The 9,747-nt window shown below is 41.9% G+C and overlaps 1 non-coding gene across 1 annotated transcript; it reads left to right on the forward strand.

Moving 5' to 3' along the window:
* Positions 1-15: 15 nt before the first annotated feature.
* Positions 16-92, forward strand: LOC125086469 (small nucleolar RNA SNORD81). Its single transcript, XR_007123207.1, has one exon. It is a non-coding gene; the product is annotated as a small nucleolar RNA SNORD81 (small nucleolar RNA).
* The last annotated feature ends 9,655 nt before the right edge of the window (positions 93-9,747 follow it).

Consider the following 9,747-nt stretch of genomic DNA (forward strand, 5'->3'; position numbering starts at 1 on the left):
ACTGTTGTTTTACTCCAGAATACATGATGATCTCACTCCAACTTGAACTCTCTCACTGATCACTTGATGATTATAAAAGATCTGATGTTCTGTGTACTCAAAATATCATTAGAATTGAAACACAGAAATGCGACTAAAAATAGCTTCTTTGTCCTTGCAGGCACCTGAATGGATGCTCACGGGATAGAAGAAATTATCAATTTCAATAAATTCTTACGAACCATCTGATCAAGAGTGCTTATTTCAATTTAATGGGATGAAAGAAGGGAAATAGGACACCTTTGAAGTTTAAGACCCTGTGACAGTTTAAGTAATGACCTTTTCATGTGTATTTTACAGGATGTCTTGGGTTTGAAAGTAAAAGCAGAGGAATGTACTACAGCCTTTTTGTTTAGAATACTGTATTTGTGTTGATTTAGAACAGTGACATGACCTGGGATGACCTGGGATGAGCTGTATGACTTGCAGAAATTTTCTAGGGCTGAACGAATCCCTGTCAGCAAAATACTTGATATTGTGCACCACGGTGATGGGTCTCTTAGAAGTGTTGATACATTGTCTTAGAAAGTGTGGGAGGCTGCAATAAGGCTTGAGACGAGGACCAAACCAGGCCCTCACTTGTGCCTCCTTTAAAGTCCAAATAACCTAACAAAAGGTTTAGGACGGGAAAAGTTGAGTAGCACTGAGAAAGGGTCTGTGCTATGTGTTGTGCACTTGCCTGCGTGACTTCCCACACGCTTGCTGAACAAATAAGAATTCGGTTGGGGTCATAAGTTCATGGCTGGTCCTTGCTGCTCTAATACTGCTCATAAATACTTTCAAGTTTGCTGTATCAATGCAGAACAATTGTACTAGCATCAGCCATTTGGCATCACGAGGTCTGCTTATAGTCAAATGTGAAACTTATTATGGGAATTCGTGGTGGTTTAACTAGACACAGGTGTATTGCTTCTCCTATTGTAATTACTTTGAATAAACTTAGCTCCTCCTGCCCCCATCTCTCTGCTTCTCGAGTTCTTTTCTTCATCCTCTTACCCTCACGTTCCTGGTCGATTTGTCGCACGGGCCGCGACAGGGAAGGGACTCCATTATCCCCCACCCCCATACGTAATTGAAAGAAAGCCTAAAAATATAGTATAGATTATAAGAATGAGGTCAGTAGTGCTGGGGTTATTCCAATATCCTTAAGAAAATAGGTATTTAGTAGGAGTGCTAATTTTGCAAATGGAAATTGGAGTTTTGGTCATTAATGAGTAGTGGTAGTTAGTTACTCCCTAAATTCCTAAGGAGACTGCTCTGGCTTCTGGAAATAAGCCTTAGATTTAGATATCAGAATCCCCACTCAGCATTTAGTACTTGAAGTTGGGGGCAGGACACAACATGATACATGGATTACAATTTTATTTTAGGACTTGACCTACTTACAAGACTGAGGATGCTGCAAATCTGGATACAGTGTGACTCCAAATAAACATTGGGGTCTGATGGTGTGTTTTGAGGCTCTGAGTAAGAAAATTTGGTTTTGAGCTCTTGGTTACAGTCACATTGACATCCATACTTAATGTTCCTTCTACAGGAAAGGCACGAATTTAAGATGGTCTTTAACATCCTAAGTAGGCAGAGAGGTGGGCAAATGCAGGGGGGAAGCAGGCTCCCTGCTAAGAAGAGAGCCCTCTGTGGGGCTCAATCCCAGGACCCTGAGATCACTTAACCCACTGGGCCACCCAGGTGTCCCAGGAAGGTATGAGTTAACTACAGATGGGATTAGTTCAATCTCAAATTGTGACTGGATGCCTAAAGATCCCAACAATGAAATCACGCAGCAATCTATCATGATAGTCTTACGGCTCAATGACAGCCATTAAGGTGAATTCATGTGAGTCTGGTTGAAAACTTAAGTGAGGACTAATGGCAAATCAGAAGAGAGAGCTCTAGTATACTAGAAACACCAATCCTGTCTTATTTAACAAAACTTGAGTTTCTGAATGTCTATTATATGCTAAAGGTATTAGTTAATCTTTACCATGACAGCAAGTGAGCAATTTTCTCCATTTCACAGATAAACAACCATAGGCTAAAGTTGCCAGAGGCCACACAGGTAGCAATATCAGAATATACTGTAACGTTAATAATGTAATGGGTAGAATTTGTACGCTGAAGGATAATTCAGAGGGCTGGAAGGGAGGGCCAAAACCACTAGAAGAAATACTACAGGCAGGAATATTAAAGGTCTTGGCATCTGGTCTGAAAAGTCCCAATGTGTACCTAGAGTTGCTAAAGCTGGCTTGACAGAAGATTGACAAAGACTTAGAGACTTGGGCGCCTGGGTGGCTCAGTGGGTTAAGCCGCTGCCTTCGGCTCAGGTCATGATCTCAGGGTCCTGGGATCGAGTCCCGCATCGGGTTCTCTGCTCTGCGGAGATCCTGCTTCCCCCCCCCCCCCCTCTCTCTCTGCCTGCCTCTCCATCTACTTGTGATCTCTCTCTGTCAAATAAATAAAATCTTTAAAGAAAAAAAAAAAAGACTTAGAGACTTTATGGAACAAAGGGCTACCGAAAAGTAGGGCTGGGCTGATTTTTTTTTTTTTTAAGATTTTATTTATTTATTTGACAGAGATCACAAGTAGGCAGAGAGGCAGGCAGAGAGAGAGGAAGGGAAGCAGGCTCCCTGCTGAGCAGAGATTCCCGATGCGGGACTCGATCCCAGGACCCTGGGATCATGACCTGAGCTGAAGGCAGAGGCTTAACCCACTGAGCCACCCAGGCGCCCCTGGGCTGATTTTTAAAAAACGAAAACCCTAATGTGACTTGAGCCTCTGGCATTGGGTAGGAGCTTGGACTCCCAAGTTATGAGGTGTCTTCCAATCCTGGGAACCTGTAATCCTCTAACTTATCACCTGCCATTTACACACTGAGGGAGGTGAGGGATGGGCATTGTAGGGTACTGTTCAGTTACCAGTAACTCCAGTTTGAATAACTGATTCCCACATTGATACTTCCAGTATCTGATCTGGCCTCCTGGAAAAAACACCCATTACTGAGTGATGACCCATGTAAGTGATTTTCATAGAACATAATGGAAATAGCCCATTAGTGGACCCCACCTTGCCAGAAAGCCAACAAATGGTAGTTCTAATTTAGTACATGATCTGTTTCACTAATTGTCCTGCCAAGCACACAAGGTAATTATGTTCTCGAGCTGAAAAGCTGGGTTCCAGAATTCAAAACTAGTGCTTAATTATCCTTCAAATGTCACAGCTTTTAAAACAGCTAAACAAGCTTTTTTCATCTTTCAAGAAGCTGTACATTTATGTATTTTAAAGGGCTCCTCATGCTCTTGAAAATCCCTGAGGCTGGAAAGGATAAACCTACGCTTCCTTCTTCCCTCTTATTCCTGGTGTAAAGGTAGAGAAAATGTTGGGGTATTGTGCTGCACACATGATAAAACTGAGACTGGACTTGGGTTCAACTTTCCTTTGATCTATTCATCCCAAGCCATCCCAGCAAAGGAGCCCAAGGCAGGGCCTGAACCCATGACCCCGGGATCAGGAGCTGAGCTGAGATCAAGTCAGCTGCTTAACCGACTGAGCCACCCAGTTCCCCAAAGCTAGCAGAAACACCTGTAAATACAGAGAACCAACAACGACCTCCAGGAGAGGGGGAGGGGCAAAACTAGTGGAGAGCAGCAGGAGGTACAGGCTTCCAAGTAGTGCTGGGGACATAACGCAAAGAACAATTCAGGCAAAACCAATCCCTGCCCTCATGGAGCTTACATTCTATTGAGGCAAATAAAATACAGTTGGTCAGGTAATGTGATTAGTGCTACAGAGGAAAAACGAAGCAGGGAAAGGAGGGCAGAGCATGCTGGTGGGTGGCAGGAGCTCACTTGAATACTGTTCTCAAAAAGGAAATATGGGAGCAAAGGCTTGAGGGTATTATTAGGGAGTGACCAGTGCAATTATCTGGAGAAAAAGTGCTAGCTGGCAACTAGGACACAGGCTCATGCCTGGTGAACACCAGTGTGGATGGCACATGGGGAGCTCAGGAGATGGTCAGCAGGTAGCAAGTGGCAGGCTATGGAGGACTCTGGAGGGCACTGTAAGGACTTTGGCTTTTCTTTGAGATGGGAAACCACTGGAGGGTTTTGAGCAGAGGGAACCTGACCCTTAACTGACAGACTGCGGAGGGGTACGGACGCAAGCAAGATTGTTAGGAAGCATTTGCTGTGGAAGATGGCCACCTGAACCAGGGTGGTAGCCTGGAGGTATGAAAGGATCAGATGCTGGGAATATTTTGAAGGTAGAGCTGACAGACCTTTCAGACATGTTTCTCCAGATCTGGGTCTGACCAAAACACAGGACTACTGTGTGTTTACAAGATGACTCTGGAATGTCTTGAAAAGAACGTTAGGTGATAATAAAGCAACCTTTATGTGGCACTTAACAATCAGGGACATATGTCAGAGACTCTATGAGGCACTTAAAAAAAAAAAAGATTTTTTTGTCAGCGCATGCAAGAGCACAAGCACAGGGAGCAGCAGGCAGACGAAGAAGCAGACTCACCACTGAGCAAGGAGCCCGAAGCAGGGCTCAATCCCAGGACCCTGGGATCATGACCTGACACTTAATCGACTGAGCCACCCAGGCGTCCCTATATATGCTTTTAATTCCCCTCCAAATTTGCCTAACTATTTTTATCATTTCTTATACCCCACTCACACATTTAATTCCCTTTTATTTCTATAAATGTATGTTTTGTTGTCAGGATCTGATAGGTCCCAATATATTAAATATTTGCAAATCAGATCCTGGTTGTGTGTCTGCTGATAAAGTCTCATTAGTGGCTTGTTTCCTTGGGTGTTTTTTGCCACTTTGGAAAACAGTGTGGAGATTCCTCAAAAAAATAAAAATAGAGCTATCCTGTGACCCCGCTATTACCCTACTGGATATTTACCCCAGAGATACAGATGTAGTGAAAGGAAGGGCCATATGTACCCCAGTGTTCATAGCAGCAATGGCCACAATCGCCAAACTGTGGAAAGAGCCAAGATGCCCTTAGGTGAATGGAGAAAGAAGATAAGGTCCATGTATACAATGGAGTATGATGCCTCCATCAGAAAGGATGAATACCCAGCTTTTGTATCAACATGGACGGGACTGGAAGAGATTATGCTGAGTGAAATAAGTCAAGCAGAGAGAGTCAGTTATACGGTTTCACCTACTTGTGGAGCATAAGGAACAACGTGGAGGACGTTAGAAGGAAAGGAAAAGTGAACTGGGGTAAATAGGAGGGGGGAGATGAAGCATGGGACTATGGACTCTGAGAAACAAACTGAGGGTTTTGGAGGGGAGGGGGCAGGGGGTTGGGTGAGCCTGGTGGTGGGTATTATGGAGGGCACGAATTGCATGGAGCACTGGGTGTGGTGCATAAACAGTGACTCTTGGAACACTGAAAAAAATAAAATTAAGATGCTAAAAAAAATTGTGAGATTATGTTCCTTGGAACTTCATCTTCAGCAATTCTTTGAGAACCAGGTTTAAGTTGTTGTCTTTTGCGTTTGCTTTTATCAACCTAGGAACACTATGAATCTCAGAAAGTGTTCAAACCTCTGTTAAGTGTCAGCTTGTGGCTGTTAATGGCCAGAGCAGATCCAGAGCCAAAGCAAACACAGACAAGTTTCTTTGTCAATCACCCCCTACTGAGGGCGTCTCCCTTCAGGACCTTGTTTTACATGGGCATCGCTTATCTAACTTCTTGACTTACGCAGGAGGCAGTAGGTTTCGTTTGCCCGTTTCCGCCTATGATCCATCAAAAACCACTAGATCACACCAGATCAGCAGTACCCCAGGACATCAACAGCTTCAGCACCTAATTACATCAGCGTCAGGGACATTTCTGGTCTCTAAGGAGCTCCCTTACTAGTTCATTTATGCATATAAAACAATTCAAAGAGGGCATATAGGTGGTTCAGTGGGTTAAGCACCTGACTGTTGATTTCAGCTCAGGTCACGATCTCAGGTCACGATCTCAGGGTCATGAGATCAAGTCCTGTGTTGGGCTCCACGCTCAGTGCAGAGCCTGCTTGAGATTCCCTCTCCCTCTGCCCCTCCCCCAACTCACACTCTCTTCTAAATAAATAAAATTTTAAAAAAGATTCAAAAAATATTTTATTTAGGAATTTTAGGTGTTCTGTACAAGTAAGATTTTCTAGGATAGTTACTCTATCATATTGCTAAAGTGAAGTCCTAAGCTAACACTATTTAAATATTCAATGATATTATATGAACAGTAGTTGTGTGCCAAAATAGATTCAGTTACTTAACTCCCACTGCCCGAACTAGCGAGTATTCTAAAAACTGACCCAAAAAATCCAGTTTTCTGAATTTTTATGAACCTCTTTACATATAAAATTTGTTATATATATGTGTGTGTGTGTTGTTTCCTCTTTTATATAAAAGTGCCATTTTCTGAATTAGAAAACTTTCTGAGAAGCATAAAGATTAAAAATTTTGATATATTGTTCATCATCAGGAGTTTCAGTTAGAATTTTTTTTTAAGATTTTATTTATTTATTTGACAGATCACAAGTAGGCAGAGAGGCAGGCAGAGAGAGAGGAGGAAACAGGCTCCCCGCTGAGCAGAGAGCCTGATGCAGGGCTCGATGACAGGACCCCGGGATCATGACCTGAGCTGAAGGCAGAGGCCTTAACCCACTGAGCCACCCAGGCACTTTGGAATTTCAGTTAGAATCTTGACCTTGAGTGCATGTCATTTAAATGTTTTGTTTGACAAAAGAGGAAGTACATGTGAAGCACTTCTGCCACATAACAAAATATGATTTTTTTTCTAGAAAAATCATGTGTGGTGTTTTTTTTAAAGACATCTTAATCTTTTTTTTTTTTTTTTAAAGATTTTATTTATTTATTTGACAGAGAGATCACAAGTAGGCAGAGAGGCAGGCAGAGAGAGAGGGGGGAAGCAGGCTCCCTGCTGAGCAGAGAGCCTGACATGGGGCTCAATCTCAGGACCCTGAGATCATGACCTGAGCCGAAGGAAGAGGCTTAACCCATTGAGCCACCCAGGTGCCCCTGAATTTTTTATATTTATTTATTTATTTAAAATATTTTTATTTATTTATTTGACAGACGGAGATCACAAGCAGGCAGAGAGAGAGGAGGGGAAGCAGGCTCCCTGCTGAGCAGAGAGCCAGATGCAGGGCCCGATCCCAGAACCCTGGGATCATGACCTGAGCCGAAGGCAGAGGCTTTAACCCACTGAGCCACCCAGGTGCCCCACAAAATAATTACTTTTAAAACAAAAACATGCTCCTTGTGTCAGATGCTTGTGGGGTCCTCAATAATTTGTAAAGAATTAAGTGATCCTGAGACCAAAACTGCTGTTCTAGGTTAAGAAACCTGAGCCTAGAGAGGTTGAACGGCCGGGCAAGGTTGCAAAACTAGAGAATGGTAAAGCAGCAATGAAATTCAGGTGTATCTAGCCCACACAAGCTCTTTGTACCAAGTACACTGTCTACAACAGAGAAGACGAACTCAGGTGTGCACTGCTGCGGCACTTCTGATATTTTACTGGGCACCTGGTTATTTCTCATGGTACAAAGTAACTCCCTTTCCTCAAAATAAGAAAAAAGGTGTCCTTAAGGCAGTATTTTTAGGATGGGTTATGCTTAAAAAACCAGTAGCAAGGAATGGGATGGTATAGAGTTCTGGTTCTTCAGAGAAGGGATACAGGAGCAGCTGTACAGATGGACTGTCTTATTCAAGCGAAGCCCAAGAGCATAAAGCAGCAATCCCATCAGACTCATCATCTGACAAATCTCTTCCCAACAGGAGAAATTATTCATAAGACAGTGCTCCTCGAAGCTAATAATAACTATTGATATTGGAGCTGGCACTTGCTTACCTTTGTTTTTAAAACTTGCAACACAGGATAAACCTAAATTCCCTAGGAGAGCAGGGAGGTTGGATTTGAAATACAGTTATTAGCATCCCGTTGACTATCAGATTGTGCATTTTGAAATCCTGGCTGTGTTGTTTTCAACTTTATCATTAAGTAGTTCCTTAGTTTTTGAGAAAAGACTTAATTTAAAATCACCCCACTTCAATGGTAAGGGATCTAAAATCGTGACATTTCTCTGGATTTCAGAATAAGCATTTTGTTTTTTTTTCCCCTGAGAGGCAAGACTGAAGAAGAGCCCAGCGATGCCCAAAAGGACTAGGTCTTCGAGATAACAACACGGGATTGTTTGACTTCTGAGGACTGGGGACCTTTGGTATTTGCAGCCTAGAAAATAGTCTCTGGATTTTAGGTGTCTTCTGGAACTTTCATTTCCAGGATAAAAGACAACATTTTGCTTGGAATCAGGCTTTACACAATCAATAGTGAATTACATTTATCCTCTGGGGGATAAATGGACGTAAACTGCATTTCCCCACCTATTAAAGGGAAGCTCTAGAAATTCCCTCCGCTGAGAAAGGGTATGCAGACTTGGATACCTGGAGAGCCCTGCCAGCAAGAATGTTCTCACACCAGAATACACCCACAGGTGGGGAGATTGGATTCGAGGACCAACTTTAGAGAAAAGCTCCACCTAACGGCAAACCACTTTTCTGCAGCAGGGAAGAACATTCATACTCCTCTTGGTCCACTGAGTATCACAGGTTAGAACTGGAAGGGAAGCTGATTTTATTTTCAAACAAACAACTATAGGACTTGCTTAGACCACCAAGAAAAACAGGCAGGGATAGAGGGCTGATACTTGGTACTTCTAAATTACACATCAAAAGAATGTCAAGGCAGAAGTGAAGATAAAGTAGAAAAGAAAACTTTCATTCATCAAGGCCTTGTTCATTTCGTAATTATTAACTGATTATAAGCTTTTATTTATGTCATAGAATGTATATGAAAATTACAATACTTTTGGTGTTCACTTTTCTATATATCTGAGGTTGGCCTAAGATCAATATTTTCAATTACTTAAATTGAGGACAAGTGTTATTCATGGATTAATAGCAATTATTATTATTTTAAAATAATATACATATTATTTATATATACATTTTATTTATTTTTTAAGATTTTATTTATTTATTTGATAGAGATCACAAGTAGGTAGAGAGGCAGGCACAGAGAGAGAGAGAGAGAGAGGAAGAAGCAGGCTCCCTGATGAGCAGAGAGCCTGATGCGGGGCTCGATCCCAGGACCCCGAAATCATGACCTGAGCCGAAGGCAGAGGTTTTAACCCACTGAGCCACCCAGCATCCCAAAGATTTTATTTTTAAGTAATTTCTACACCCAATGTAGGTGAACTTACAACCCCAAGATCAAGAGTTGTATGTTCTACCCACTGAGCCAGCCAGGCACCCTAATAATTATTTTTAAAAATACAATCATAAATAGAATACTGATTAATAAAATTACTGTTTTCTTATGCTATAGATGTCAATTTTATTTAATCTTAGACTATATAGATATACCAGTTTACAGGTAAATAATACCATTATCTATTATATTTGTGTAATCCTTTATAGTTTTTCAAACTATTTTTATTCATAATTCCTTCCACATACATCATTTCCTCTGGTTCTGGCAAGAGGAGCCTGGTGAGGTAGCCAGGACAAGCAGTGTTCCCATTTCATATAAGCAGGAAAGGAGGCTTATATAACTTGCTCAAGGTGAAACACCAAGATTTTATGACTTTCATTTTGGTGATTTTTTTTTTTTTTTGTATT

This window comes from Lutra lutra, chromosome 15, assembly GCF_902655055.1.
Source record: "Lutra lutra chromosome 15, mLutLut1.2, whole genome shotgun sequence".
In the NCBI taxonomy this organism is placed as follows: domain Eukaryota; kingdom Metazoa; phylum Chordata; class Mammalia; order Carnivora; family Mustelidae; genus Lutra; species Lutra lutra.